Below are 16,382 nucleotides of genomic sequence, written 5' to 3' on the forward strand. Positions count from 1 at the left end.
ATATCTATTTCATTAATGTGGGATGCGGAACGCTCACTATCGATCGCAAAGAGAGGTCGGCTTCGATAGTCTCCAAGGAGAAAAAAGTTCGTCCTTCCTGCTAGTGCTTCTCAGATTTCTCACGGTCCGACATCTTGGATTGCGACGTCACGGCGGCCATCTTGGATGGGTGTGACCTTGACCTTTGACCGAAACCGCAGGAATGATCGCAAGCACACGGATTAACCATCAAAATATTGATAAGAATAATCAGGAGCACACGGAGAAAACCATCATAATATTGGCAAGAATAATCAGGAGCACACGGAGAAAACCGCCACAAGTTTTCTTTGATATCATAAAAATACAAAAAAAAATATTAAAAAAAAAAAATTCAAACATTCTGGCTTGTACTAGAACTCTATCTTTGCTCAACAATGAGAAGTTCACAAGCTAGCAGAATGTTTAAATTTTTTTTTTTTATTATTTTTTTTGTATTTTTATGATATCAAAGAAAACTTGTGGCGGTTTTCTCCGTGTGCTCCTGATTATTCTTGCCAATATTATGATGGTTTTCTCCGTGTGCTCCTGATTATTCTTATCAATATTTTGATGGTTAATCCGTGTGCTTGCGATCATTCCTGCGGTTTCGGTCAAAGGTCAAGGTCACACCCATCCAAGATGGCCGCCGTGACGTCGCAATCCAAGATGTCGGACCGTGAGAAATCTGAGAAGCACTAGCAGGAAGGACGAACTTTTTTCTCCTTGGAGACTATCGAAGCCGACCTCTCTTTGCGATCGATAGTGAGCGTTCCGCATCCCACATTAATGAAATAGATATTATTTACCTGCAAGCAACACGTGACGACATCTGTTGACGACAGCCAGAACTACTTGCATCAATTTGTTTTGCATTAGATAACTTAACTCTCGCTGATGAAATATTTCAAAAACTTTATTTAAGAAATGGTTCCAATTGGAGAAAACTGACAGTTTGTATCTAACATTAGTCACAGAAGCTACCATGGATCGTGGTTTGTTATCTGCAGCTGAATCGGAAGGAAGCCGCTGTAGATACTGTGGCAAGGATTTTGCCATGAGAGGGAATGCTAGACGTCATGAGAAGAATGATTGTGCTAGAAACCCACTACGCAACATGTTAAGCTGTAATCGTTGTAGCAGGTTGTTAACACGAATTGACAGCTTAAAAAGACATGGTAGAACATGTAAAGGCAAGACTACTTACGGCATAGAGGACACCGTTGGATCCACTAGATTAAAGAAGAGTGATCTGCATTACGACAATAATTTTCCTTGTCCTGAGCGTGATGGTATTAGCTCACCCGATCGTGAGGAAGAACATAAATTGAACGATGCTAATGGCTTCGGGAAGACTGAAACTAATGGAAGTATCAACACCGTGAAAAGTGAGAATACATTCAAGCCTATGTTCAGTAGATCCTCCATTCTTTGTAAAAATGATGGACTCCTAAAAAGGAAGCATGAAGACGATAAAGACACTTCGACATCAACGAAAGCGAATTCATACGGTAATCTGGGTGAAGAGGATGTCTTCTACAGTGATTGTTACAGTGACTCTGAGGCTGTTGACAAAGTCATAGCCTGTGATGAAGCACCTAGAGCTGACAAGATCGAAGAATGTGTCGATGTCCTGAGACCGAAACGATGGAAACGACGTGTTATAATAAATAAATCTGATAATGCTTATTATGATCACTGGGACGATTGTGATATTAACAGTATTTATAATAAACAAGCAAGTAAGATGGTGGTAGAAGAGATTGTTTACACATCATGGAAAGATCCAAACATATTGGTTGACCGGCTAAGACTCCTACATGGCTCGCTTTGTGCAGGAAACTATTCGTGCATCAAAGAAATATCCTTCATACTCAAAGAACTGAGGAAAGCTGGCTACATACAATAATGGCTTCTTTTACTTGTATGTGTGTAATGTTGAGAAGTAATTAAATATTGAAAGTAAAAATTTAGTGTTTTTATTTCTTGTATTCTGATTTCCAACTAAGCCTGTGTGTTTCCGCTACTGTATGTGTGATCATTCCGTTTCCTGTGTGTACTGTGTGTATACGTTTCGTTTCCTGTGTGTACTGTGTGTACGTTTCGTTTCCTATGTGTACTGTGTGTACGTTCTGTTTCCTGTGTGTACTGTGTGTACGTTCCGTTTCCTGTGTGTACTGTGTGTACGTTTCGTTTCCTGTGTGTACTGTGTGTACGTTTAGTTACCTGTGTGTACTGTGTGTACGTTCTGTTTCCTGTGTGTACTTTGTGTACGTTCCGTTTCCTGTGTGTACTGTGTGTATACGTTTCCTGTGTGTACTGTGTGTACGTTTCGTTTCCTGTGTGTACTGTGTGTGTACGTTTCGTTTCCTGTGTGTACTGTGTGTACGTTCCGTTTCCTGTGTGTACTGTGTGTATACGTTCCGTTTTCTGTGTGTACTGTGTGTACGTTCCGTTTCCTGTGTGTACTGTGTGTACGTTCTGTTTCCTGCGTGTACTGTGTGTACGTTCCGTTTCCTGTGTGTACTGTGTGTATACGTTCCGTTTCCTGTGTGTACTGTGTGTACGTTCCGTTTCCTGTGTGTACGTTCCGTTTCCTGTGTGTACTGTGTGATCATTACATTTATTGCATGTAAATTGCATGTATTGTGCGTACATTGCGTACATTACGTGTTGGAGCTTATGGAGCTGTTGGAGCACTGGCAGCTAATAATTAATTGAAGCATAGGAGCAAAATGAAGATGGATCTGATGACGTGAATTGTAGCTCTTGGAGCCTGGCGTATATTGAAGAGATCGAATTTTTTGATCAAATGATCCTCTTTTTTAATTTGTAGATTTGACTCTAGTAATATTGTAAATGGATCTTAATTTGACTAGCGTATTATTCCATACGGTGCATGTATATAAGCGAGTCCTAGACAGCAGGACGCTCAGTTTGTTACTGACGTCGGCGGTGTAAGGATCACCTAGTTTGTTTCTTCTGGTACATAAGTCGTGTCAATTAGCTGTTCTTGAGACCTCAATGGCATCTTTACCGTCTTTAACGTCGATCTCGGAGGTTGTAGCATCGTCTATGGGAGCCTTGACGACAGCTACGATGGAGAAGGTGCGGATCCCGTTGGCAACGACGACGTCAACATTGAAGGATATTTCAACAGATGTGATACCACCATCATCCGAAGTTTCATCATCAGCAATGGATTCTTCAACTAATGAAGAGCGTACATTGCGACAGTGCAAATACTGTGACGCAACATTTACTATCACCTCAGATGATCTCAGACATGAAAGAAGCAGTTGTTCTAATAATGTTAAAAGAATACAATTTCAGTGCAATAAGTGCAAAAAACTAATTTCACGTCTTGATAGCTTACATCTTCATTATAAAAAATGCTCCGAGAAAGTTAAGTGTGAGTATAATGAACATGGTTCTTGTTTTGACTCGTGTGTTGTACCAGCAAATGAGAATATATAAGTGGGACCCTGGTGATATGAACTTCAGTCCGTCTCTGGCTGCGGTGATGAACGGATCGGATAGACATTTAAAGTCATGTAAAAGGCTTAGTCCGTACAATAAGAAGACTGTTTGAATCGAGGAATTTACAAGACTTTAGTACTTTGTCTGTGTTTATTATGTACTTGTAGAAGTGTAGTATGTAATAAAAGTATTTTTTAAAAGAACTTGCTGTTATTATTATCTCAAACCTGTCGCTTTTGTGGTATTTTTTAAAATTAAAGTTGTTTGGTATCGATCAGGGGTCGAACCAAGGACGGGAATCGATCTAATCAATCATTACTTTAATGAGTGAATTATTTAATGAATTTTGAACTTTTTCCCGAATCTCTAGCATTAAAATTACGGATTTTCAAGATGGCATCCAAATTTCAAGATGACGTGTGTCACAGTAATAAATGATTACTGCACTGTAGCGGGTTAGAATAAAATTATCCAGATGGAAATGTACTCTATAATACGAGTACACACACAAGATGGCATACTCCAGCAGGTGGTAGCTCCTGGTAGCATCTACTGAACATGAAATGTCGGGTCCGTGATGGACGACAAGGACAAAGTCAAATTTCAAGGTCAAGGTCAAATTTCAAGGTCAAGGTCAAATTTCAAGGTCAAGGTCAAATTTCAAGGTCAAGGTCAAATTTCAAGGTCAAGGTCAAATTTCAAGGTCAAGGTCAAATTTCAAGGTCATGGTTCAAGGTCAAGGTCAATGTTCAATGTGCAGTGTGCTGAGGCGCACTGCTTCCGTCATATCTTATTAATTACGTGATGTTTTTTTTTGTTTTCTTTCACCTGTGAGTGCGCCGTTCCTTGAGCGGAGTATTACCCCTCCTTTTCTTCCTCCAGTGTTGACGTCAACATGTCCCCTCTCTAGGGACTGGTGGTGCGCGGAAGGATTTTGCTTGTCTCTTGTAACTACCATGTGTGTGTTCTTACGCCGGACTAATTTCCTTAGAGTATAAAGGGGCTGGGCGCGCTCGCCTCGTTCTTAGATAGTACATAGTTCTAGTGCGAATAGTTTGTCGCGGGTGGTGCGTCCGGTCACCGGTCATGGGTGGGTGAGTGTTGGTGTGTAGTGGCTTGAATTCCCCTTCGCTTACGTTTGGCCGCCACGTTCAAAATTCTAAATTTTTCTTTTTTCATTTATACTAGTTCTTGTCCTCGGCGCCGCCCATGGCCGGGAATCCGGCCCGCTCCCGTCTTAGGAGGATATGTACATTTTGCACTATCGGGTTTCCTTCTGTTGCGTCTCTCGTATACTTATCGTATAACGTACCTCGCTTCCTTATATTGTCTGCTTAGGCTCACTATGAAAATGTGTGCGATGCGCCCAACCCCTGCAGAAACGCTGTTCCAATATATATGTTGTTAGAAGTAAAGACACGTTTCTGTGACACTAGTAATATTTACGTATGTAATTTTAAAGTCTGTAACCACTGTTGTATAACCGAACTAAATTATACGCCCCACACGCGCGTGTACGAACTTAGGAGTAGAATTAAGTATTTAATGTTAACTTTAAGGTAGTACTGTTTGACATATAAGACTTCTCGCCCGTGTAGCGAACACATATTGTAAGAGACACGGTTTGACGACTACGGTCACGCTCTACTCAATATTGTACTGTTTAGCTTAACGTGTTGTAAACTTTTGTATTCATGGAATACTTATGTATATACCTCCCTTTTGATGAGTTGGGATCTATTAAAAAGATACTTGAAATCACTCTTGTATATGAGTAGACTAGTGGTCATCCCTTATTACAAAGTTACCCTTACACCAAGATATACTCTATTTATGCTGATTGATGGCCGTATGCTCCTCCCCCGCAGGTTGGAAAATATCACGACTTTATGGGAGGGGTCTGGGATACTCGCTTTAGTAAACGTACATCGTGGTATGTTTCAACCTGCGCCACTCTGCTGACTTGGTGAGCAGCAACGTAACATTAGCTTAACAGGTGACCACTAGATAGGTAGTGTAATGGCCAGTTCCTCAGCCGCCCCCGCCGTCGGGTGGGTTTACACTTTGCGTAGAGAAGATTTGTTGGATTACTTGGGTGATCACGGGCTGGAAGTTGGGGAATCCGAGACCGTACGCGAGTTGCGCGTACGTGTAATTGCTCACGTGCGGGAAACCGCAGCCGCCGCGCTACACCCTCCTGTCAGCGTAGCACCTGAACCCAGAGCCACGCCCGTATTTAGTCAAAAGATATTCCTGTCTGCGCTTAAGACCCTGCCGCGCTTAGAGGGAAATGTCCCGGACGCGGTTCTAATGCAATTAGCGGAAGCTAGCAGGATATATAACCTGAAGCTGGTGAGCGAGGCCGATTTTCTCAAAGCCTATTTGAGTAAGTGTAGCGACGCGTACGTTTCGCTTCTCAGTGAAGCTATCACCGCCGGCTCTTCCTTTGACGTCTTTAAGGCAAATGTTTTAAAATTGGTTTGCCCGCCCAGAGTACTGGAAACGTGTAAACGCAAATTCGTTTACCGTTTTCAGCGGCCCCACGAGTCACTTTCAGACTTCATAAACTCTGTTAGTCTTTTCGCAGAAGCGCTAGATCTCGGACTCCCCGAGGAAAGATTAGTGGAAATCATTTTGGGGAATGTATCTCCGTCTACTCTGCAACATGGTTCGATGCTCTCAGTCCCCACCACCATGTTGGAGCTGCGCGCTTGGAGCGTAGAAATTCAAAACAGACTTGTAGCGCATGAATGTTATGCGAAAGAATTTCCCAGTGCGCCCGGGTTGAGTAGGCGCGCCGTGGTTCCGTCTGGGGACCATGCATCCGCAGGACAAGAGTTTTTGGCGAGAGAGACCTGAATCCGCGAAGCCCCAGTGTAACTCGCGCAACTCACGCGGCGAGTGTAAGTGCACCCGTCACGCAGCGCATGGCCGCTTCTGCTCCACCTATGGAATCTAATGGGCCGGCGCCCCGCAGCGGCCGTTATCGGTGCAGTAATTGCACGAGATACGGACACCTCATGTCTGATTGCACTGAACCCGTTCGTGACGTTAGCCAGCGTCTTTGTTTCCGCTGCCGCAGCCCCGGCCACTTTCGTGACCAATGTCCGGGAAACGCCGGAGGACCGCGCGTGTAGGGATGCGTTGCGGCCCCAGTGCTGACGGTAACTTCTCGGTGCAAAATTCCCTGCTCTTTGCTAAAGTGTTCCTTTTTGGATTTTCTATTTTGGCGCTCGTAGACTCGGGGGCTACTCACTCTTTAGTCAGTGATAAGTTCGTTGAACAACTCCGACAACGCGTCCATTCGAGGCATTTTTCTATTAGCGAACACGCTCGCACAAGTATTTGCTTGGCTGATAACAAATTGCTTCATGCTACGTCTCTTCTAAATCTGCATCTTAAAATAGATAGGTTTTCATGGCGGCATTCTTTTTTGATTGTGCCTAACGTTTCCCTTCCAATGATTTTGGGATTGGATTTTTTAGGGAGAACGCGAGCCAGGGTGGATGTTGCCAACCGTAAAATCAATTTTGGTTTCGAACCCTTTTTCGACGTGCCCTTGTGCTCGAAAACCCTTTCGCGTAATTATGTGCTTCAAAGCGATCAAGTTACGCCTGATACCGCGGAGGATAAGATTTTGCAGGATCTCCGTATGGAGTTCCCGGATGTCCTTACGAAAAGAATTGGAAAATGTGACTTGCAGCCGTACAAGTTCTATTTGAAAGACCTGGAACCCGTTAAGTCTAAATTTTTTAAGCCTAACCCCATATTGATGACTAAAATGAGATAAATTCTTGACAAACTTTTGAAAGCCGACGTCATAGCTCCTTCAACTTCCAACTACAGCACCCCTACCTTTTTAAAGGTTAAGAAAAACGGCGTAGACTACCGCATTGTTCATAATTTTATTCCCTTAAATAGGAAAATAATTACCGATAATTTTGGTTTGCCCACCGTAGAAACAACAATTGGGAAAGAGCAAAATTTTTTCCGTTATCGACCTCAACAATAGCTTCCACCAGTGCCTCTTAGACCCTTCTTGCAGACCCTACACGGCCTTTTCCACCCCTTGGGGCCAGTACGAATATAAAAGAATACCCATGGGAGTAAAGTTTGGTAGTCAGGCTCTTAGCCGGGTTCTCGACCACATTCTGCGAGACGTTAAAATGGTTTTTGCCTTCAACTATATCGATGACATCATCATCTATAGCAATTCCTTTGGTGAACATATGCATCTTTTGCGCGAGGTTTTTTTGCGATTGCGCGGTGCAGGCCTCACCGTCAATCCCGAAAAAATTTCGCTGGCGCAAAAGTCCGTCAAGTTCTTGGGGTATGTGGTTGCCGAGGGTACGTTTTTGATGGATCCGGACAAGGTATCCCCGGTAGTAAACTTCCCGCGCCCCGGAATTTGAAGGGCCTGCAGCGTTTTTTTGGGATTATTGGGGTACTATTCGCGCTTTATACCCAATTTTGCGCGACTGTGCGCGCCCCTGAATTCGCTTCGGAAGAAACACGTCCCCTTCACATGGTCAGAGGATTGTGATACTGTTTTCAATAAATTAAAGGCAGTCATAGCGAGTCCCGCAGTCCTCATTCTACCCGATTTTGATAAAAGATTTTCTCTACATGTGGACGCTTCTTCTCTAGCTTTGGGCGCGGTGCTTAGTCACGAAATCGCCGGTTCCTTCAGACCCATTGCCTACGCCAGCCGAACTTTGTCAGATGGGGAGAAACGGCTCGGTACATACGAGAAGGAGGCCCTTGGGTGCCTCTTCGGCGTAGAGAAGTTTCACTCCTACCTCGAAGGGTCCGAATTCGACCTGTATACGGACAACCAGGCCCTTAGTTGGTTGTTTAACCACCCCAACCAACTGGGTAAGTTGGGCCGATGGATTCTCCGCCTGTCCCGATTCGATTTCGTTATCCGACACGTAAAAGGAACTGATAACGTAGTCGCTGACTCGTTATCATGGATGTTCAATCCGGAAGAATTTTCTGTTGATACCCACCTTTCGGAGGACGATAAGCTCACTAGCCCACTTGTCGAGGCTCACGTGAATACAAGTAGAATCTTTCCGGAATCCTACGTTAATGTTAAAGAGCAACAGTCTACGGATCCTTTTTGTAGTGACATTCGTCGCCAAATTAGTGCCGGCGCCAACGTACCCTATGTTTTTGAAAACGGTGTCGTCTTTTACACAGGGAAGTCGGGACGAGCGCGTAAAATGTTAGTACCTGTTTCACTACGCCCCCTGATCCTTAAATACTTTCACGGCTCTTTCCTGGCCAGTCACTTCGGCATCTCGAAAACGTTTCAAAAAATTTCCGCTCATTTTGCCTGGCCCAATATACGCGGCGACGTACGTCAATACGTGCGCGCGTGCCATGATTGTCAGGTTTCCAAACCCCCCTCTTGTGGGAAAATAGGGATGTATGCCGCTGACCCTCCCGTGGCCCCCTGGCACACCGTGCACGTCGATATATTCGGGCCGTTAACCCGGTCTACGCTGGGGAACAATTGCCTATTAGTTCTAGTTGATATTTTTTCAAAATTCATTATCCTACTACCTCTACGGAATTTCAAAGCGGCTACGATAACTCGCGCTCTTCGCACGCGAGTCTGGCAGATACTGGGAGCCCCCGCTATCATCGTGTCAGACAACGCTTCTTATTTCCGCTCAGCGGAATGGCAAGCCATGTGCATGGAGTGGGCCATGAAGCCTGTTCACTCCAGCGCTTACTTCCCCCAGGGGAATATGTCCGAAAGGGTGAATAAAGTCCTAAAAAGCGTGTTCACAGCTTATTACAGAGAAGACCAGACTCTATGGGACCGAGACATCGAATTTATTTCGATAGGCCTCAATAGTGCTGTTCATTCTGCCACTGGGTTCCCCCCCTCTGTCCCGTTTTTGGGCCGCAGTTTCGCTCACCCTCTCCTTAATATCTGGGGACTCCCTCCCGTAGATGAGGCTTGGGACCCTTCAGCGCTCGAAGCTATCGTAGATTCCGTGGCAATTAATTTGCAAAGGGCCAGGGAACGGGTTTCCGATGCGTACAATACTGGCAGACATCCGAGCGATTTTCAAGTAGGCGACCTTGTTTTGGTACGCAATTTTGCGCTCCCCTCAAAGATTGGGAAGTTGGGCTCTAAGTTTATCCCCCCCTTCGTCGGCCCGTATAGGATCTCTAGGTTTCTGGGGGCCAACACGGTGCTCCTGGCAAAACCCGGCACACGAGGGCGTCTGAAGAAAAGCCATGTTAGCCATTTAAAAGCGTATCATGCTTAACAATAAATCGTTTATAGGATAGTACACGTGCGTGTTCCAAAAATTTCTTTTGGTAATCTTGTAATTTTGTAATCTATTACGTACGCTTGGTTTTGTGGTTGGCGTGTGTGGTTATAATCCTTTTTTAATGTATACTTGTTGGTGGCTTATGTGCGTTAGAGTTGTGAAACAACTTTGGTGTATCTTTTGTATCTTTTTAGAGTTTATTATTTATATTTATGAATATGGCAGTAAAATATTGTTGATTTCTCTTAAAGATTGTGTATTAGTGTTCCGCTTATGCGCCAGAACAATGAAGTTCTCTTTCCCCCCTTCCGATACTCCGACTCAATTCGCGTGTGCTTCGCTTCGTTTCCCCCCCCCTTCCCTTGCCGCAGTCTTCGCAGTACCGTGCCCGCCATCGCCGCCGCTTACTACTGGTGGTCCCGGATGCTGGAACTTCGGACGCTTGAAGACGCGCCTTTGGGGTGAGTCAGTTGCTACTCCCCCATCGACGCACCGCACGTGCTCCTCACATTGAATCTCTCGTCAACGGTGGGAGGCGTGGCGAGTATATTGATAACTCTGATACCCGACTCAACAACTACATGCTCTGAGTCGTTGACTGCGCTAACACTGGGAGCCACAGCATTGTTCGGAACGCAATCGTCTCGAAGGAAGGAGCACAGTGCGCTAGTTTGCCGCATGCGCCCTTAAACAAGTTGCGGGCACGGGAAGTCTTCTTCAAGATCATCGTACCCCCCCCCCCCCCCCTCCGTTTGGCCGCCTGCATGTCTGCGATTGCCGAAGTCTACACCTTCCAGCACTTGTTTCGTCAGGGGTGTGTTCTCCCTTAAGCGAGGGTGGTTGCAGTGTGCTGAGGTGCACTGCTTCCGTCATATCTTATTAATTACGTGATGTTTTTTTTTGTTTTCTTTCACCTGTGAGTGCGCCGTTCCTTGAGCGGAGTATTACCCCTCCTTTTCTCCCTCCAGTGTTGACGTCAACGTGTCCCCTCTCTAGGCACTTGTGGTGCGCGGAAGGATTTTGCTTGTCGCTTGTAACTACCATGTGTGTGTTCTTACGCCGGACTAATTTCCTTAGAGTATAAAGGGGCTGGGCGCGCTCGCCTCGTTCTTAGATAGTACATAGTTCTAGTGCGAATAGTTTGTCGCGGGTGGTGCGTCCGGTCACCGGTCATGGGTGGGTGAGTGTTGGTGTGTAGTGGCTTGAATTCCCCTTCGCTTACGTTTGGCCGCCACGTTCAAAATTCTAAATTTTTCTTTTTTCATTTATAATAATTCTTGTCCTCGGCGCCACCCATGGCCGGGAATCCGGCCCGCTCCCGTCTTAGGAGGATATGTACATTTTGCACTATCGGGTTTCCTTCTGTTGCGTCTCTCGTATACTTATCGTATAACGTACCTCGCTTCCTTATATTGTCTGCTTAGGCTCACTATGAAAATGTGTGCGATGCGCCCAACCCCTGCAGAAACGCTGTTCCAATATATAGCTACGTTGTTAGAAGTAAAGACACGTTTCTGTGACACTAGTAATATTTACGTATGTAATTTTAAAGTCTGTAACCACTATTGTATAACCGAACTAAATTATACGCCCCACACGCGCGTGTACGAACTTAGGAGTAGAATTAAGTATTCAATGTTAACTTTAAGGTAGTACTGTTTGACATATAAGACTTCTCGCCCGTGTAGCGAACACATATTGTAAGAGACACGGTTTGACGACTACGGTCACGCTCTACTCAATATTGTACTGTTTAGCTTAACGTGTTGTAAACTTTTGTATTCATGGAATACTTATGTATATACCTCCCTTTTGATGAGTTGGGATCTATTAAAAAGATACTTGAAATCTCTCTTGTATATGAGTAGACTAGTGGTCATCCCTTATTACAAAGTTACCCTTACACCAAGATATACTCTATTTATGCTGACTGATGGCCGTATGCTCCTCCCCCGCAGGTTGGAAAATATCACGACTATATGGGAGGGGTCTGGGATACTCGCTTTAGTAAACGTACATCGTGGTATGTTTCAAATGTCAACAGTTGAGGACAAAAAATATGGTGACCAGATAATTATACTACATGTTATCGGCACACTCTAGCAGACGAAAACAAGATGGTGGTCTCCAGCGGATGAAGACAAGATGGCGGACATGATGTCATACCAGTTGACGATATATACCTTGGTATTGTTGGTGGTAGATCAGTCTAGGTAGCTTTCATGGAGGAAGGATCGACCGTTTACTCTCGTCTGGAATCGAACCAAGGACCTACATCGATATAATCAAACAGAATTCAAATACGTTAATTTTTTGATGAATTTTGGAATTTTTTTCATTAAAATCGGATAATAAATAAAGATTTTCAAGATGGCGTACATGATGTCATACTAGGTGACGATATATATGCTTTGAAAAAAGTGGTGGGAGTCAGTATGCCAGCGTCCACTGTGAGGGAAGGATCAGTCGCCATTTTTATTTTTTTGCACTCGTCGGGTTCGAACCGAGGACTCCGAACTCCGTGTCGTTAATGTATGATTTTTATAAATAATTTATTAAATTTTTATTATTTGAATTTTTTTATAAATTTAAAAAAAATCATTAAAATCGGATAATAAATAAAGATTTTAAAGATGGCGGCCGTAACGGAAATTGCAACGGTGACGTCATGATCCAATATGGCGGACAACACATCGCCGGAATGTTCGAGAAAACAAAATTACATCATCCAAGATGGCGGATACAAAATGGCCGCCGGAGTCAAGGTGAAAGGTCAAGGTCAAGTCCTGATAGAGGCTTAACTGAGGCTTGAGTTAAGGATGCTTAAGCCTCTTTTAGGACTTACTAGTCGCTGGGAATTTTAAGGACTAAAAACGGGAATTTTTCCCTCGAAACGGGAATTTTTCCCTCGAAAACGGGAAATTTTTTCTTAAAACGGGAAATTTTGAGTCATTTTGAGTCATTTTTGAGGAATTTTGAGGAATTTTGAGTCAAAAATGGCCGCCGTGACGTCACAATCCAAGATGGCGGACCGACAATCATCAATCCACCACCTGCCGCCTGCCGCAGGTCCGTCATTCCTATACTACTCATTACAATATGTACCTCTCGACAGTGCACAATATTCTGCTAGGTTTTAAATAGGGCCTACATACCTTCTATTATTTCTATTATTTCGATATATGCCCAAGTGCTTTCTTTCTTGCTGTTGTTTTTATAGTCTTTGTTTTTTATATCGTATAACCACGGCATTTGATGCACTAGGTCAATTAAAAGTTCGTGATTAATTTCTTGCATGCCAAAAATATTCCAAAATACACTAAAAACGCGTGTACATATAGCTGTGTTTACAAAACTCTTCTTCTTTATCACGTATATGTATATATACATATATACACACACGCACACACGAAATGACGTCGACCAAATACTGCGATCTGATTGGCTAGCAGACAACTTGCAGTCGAGCAGTCGGCAGTCCAAGATTAAGTTTGGCGATCGCCGACTGCAGAGTTGCCGACTGCCAACTGCTCGACTGCTCATTGAGAAGTTTGAAAGGGATATGCGTATATTAATATCCGACTGCACGACTGCGAACTGCAGACTGCCGACTGCCGACTGCACATTCTGGACTGGGCTTCAACAAGCAAGCAAACAAACAAAATTAAATAATGAAATGAATAGTTTCTAATTTACCACAAGTAAACTCAACAGTATTACAAGCTGAAAGCAAATTCAAGGGTTCAGCTAGATATAAACCAATTAAAGTTTATACCTGAATTACAATGCAGGTATAAATTCAGCCTACAGTTCACATACTGGGAATCATGCACAAGTATAGCACAAAACAATTTTCCAAATTCGCAGAAAGGAAGGGAGCAGCAGGAAGGGTGCAAGCAAAGAGTAAATAAGTCATTATAGAATGGAGCAGAGCAATTCTATTTAAAACATACAGTGAAATTTCTGGGAGTTGTAGTAAGAATCTGAAAAATAAGTACAATGCTTGAGGGTAGAAAGTTCTTATTATTTGAAACCATTTTTGCCAATAAACATGTTGCCGGAAACGTGTAGTTAAGACCCTGTAGCCCCATAAAGAGTCAGCGTAGGAAACCCGTTGTAGAGTGTTATGTTGTGGATGTGCGGGCGTTCGAGTAGAGAAATAACGTTTTTAATCGTGGCACAGATTTTAATTTCACTCTGAAATCAATCACAGCTTCGGCTTTGTTTCACAACATTGAAATTGTTGCATACAATTTAACAACGTGACAGCCTAAAGCAACGGCTCAAAAACACGCCCACCTTGAGCGACACAGAGGTGGCAACGGCGAATCATGTTTTCACGGATACGCTGGAGCATGTGTGGAGTCGACCTTATGATTTCGAACGCTTCAATGATTCGCTGTGTAAGCTCTTCTACCGTTTCTACTGACGTAGCATAGATAAGCCCTTTTACGTAACCCCACAGAAAGAAATCTAACGGGGTTAGGTCCGGTGACCTTGGCGGCCATGCGACAGGGCCCACTCGCCCAATCCACCGGTTTGGAAATGTTTGGTTTAAATACTCTCGCACTTGCAGGGAAATATAAGGTGGTGCCCCGTCATGTTGGTACCACATCACACGTCGGACATGCAAGGGAACCTCTTCAAGAAAACCTGGTAGTTCGTTCTGAAGGAAGTGGAGGTATCTGGCGCTGGTAAGCTATGGCGGAAGAATGAGACACTTCAGGTGTCTCATGTGATTATGGTTAGTGTTTATTATGTTTAATTATAATTTTAATGTAATTTTTTTAAGTAATGTTTTCATATTTATTTTTATATACGTCTTTACTAGTTTTAGTTAATATTTAATCAAGTACTGTGGTTTACCGTGCGGCCATTGACCACTGCTGAATGGACTTGTCCACGCATGAGAGAGGGGGAAATTAGCGGAGGGAGGTGGATGACGTCATGGGAGTGTGACGTATGCGGCGAGCGGACAGTTTGGACTCTGGGCAGTCGTAGTCGAGAGAAGATTGCGGGCGTTGACCGACGGCGGGTCAGTTGTGAATATGGGATCCCAGGGTAACTCCGTGCACGGGAGTTCGGACACGACCCACACTTCGGTATGAACGGTTAACCATGGACACTGCTACGCAGAGTTATCGTTGCCGCGGCCCGCATCAGCTGCATTATATTTTTGATAATTTAGAATGTACGACAACGTATTTCGCATCAACGATTTTAAACTTTTTCGCAAGTCTCGAGTGTTAATCCACCACGCCCCGAAGTGCGTCGACCGGGGCCATTTGACTGTGCAACATGCTCATCTACGCCCAGTCTACAGCCCGGGTACCCGAGGCGCTACACTTTGGTAAATTTCTACTGCACGGCGAGCACCAATGTAAGTAAAACATTTAATTTATTAATGGTGGAGAAGAAGTTGTTTTGGGACGGTAGCCAAGATTTCGTGTGGACTCTCCCCCCCCCCCCCCCCCCCACCACGCGCGGCATTGAAGGACAGACTTAGACTTATGCGATGGCAAGGTGTTTGTGCCGGGCGTCACGAATAGCATTTGTAAATTTTATGTCGTTTTTTATGTATTTTATTCCACTTGTCTGTAGTTCATGTATTCTAATTTATCTGGAATAAATTTAAATGTTTGTATATAAAGTAATTGGTTTGAACGCTGCAATAACCTACTGCACACACAATCAAACTTGTAATTTAGTTTTGCGTCTCTACCGCATTTACGCAACTAGCCTTGGCGAAGTCAAGGTTAGCGGGGTTGAAAAACAATGCTTGTAACTGGCGGTGCAGGTAGAGATGGACGTGGGCTGTTCGCCCCCGCACGGGGTAATTTTTTTACACCCACAAGTGCGCCACTCTGCTTTTAGAGTTGCATTGGTTTGCAGCAGTTGCCGCCTCCCGGGCTAGCAGAGCGCTCCCTTCCCCTCCATCCTTTCCCCCTCTCCACCTTGCCCCAGCCTTCCCCTCCGCACTTCCCCTCCTTTCCCGAGGCTTCCCGTCTTCCCTTCTCCTCGTTTCTCGAACCTTCCCCTCCGCCGCTTTTCTCTATTGTTCTCGAAAGACAGTTCGCCTGTATATAAGGCCGCGAGTTTGCTTAGGCCGGCACTGTCTTCAGTCACTCTCGCTCGTAGGCAGTCCGCTGGGAGGAGCCCGCGCTACTCAAGCTCATGGTTGATTAGTTATGTTAGAAGCTTCGCTTTAAATCCACTATGGATCTCTGCCTTGTAATTTCCGCGGGCATTAATGGTCTGTTTGCTCAAGTTTAACTTCTTTCTTACGAGCCTTCTGCTCTTGATTGAGTGGTCTAGATGGGTCTTGTAGCTAATTTCGTTGGATGTTCCATTTATCACCGACCTTAATTTACATGAGTGTTTGCTTGATTATTTGTTTTGCGCATTGGGCTTCCTCCCTGTCGTAATATTTTTTGTTTTAATGTCTTTTAGCTGGGGTTCGCGATTCCCATTTAAATTTGCCATGAAAACTTATGTTGCGTGTAAACTTAATGCATAATTTAAAGCCTTAATATTTATACTTAATTGCTTGATAACGAATTTGCTCTGCGTGAGACTTTTATATGATTTTTG

The sequence above is a fragment of the Bacillus rossius genome, chromosome 2, assembly GCF_032445375.1.
Source record: "Bacillus rossius redtenbacheri isolate Brsri chromosome 2, Brsri_v3, whole genome shotgun sequence".
Taxonomy (NCBI): domain Eukaryota; kingdom Metazoa; phylum Arthropoda; class Insecta; order Phasmatodea; family Bacillidae; genus Bacillus; species Bacillus rossius.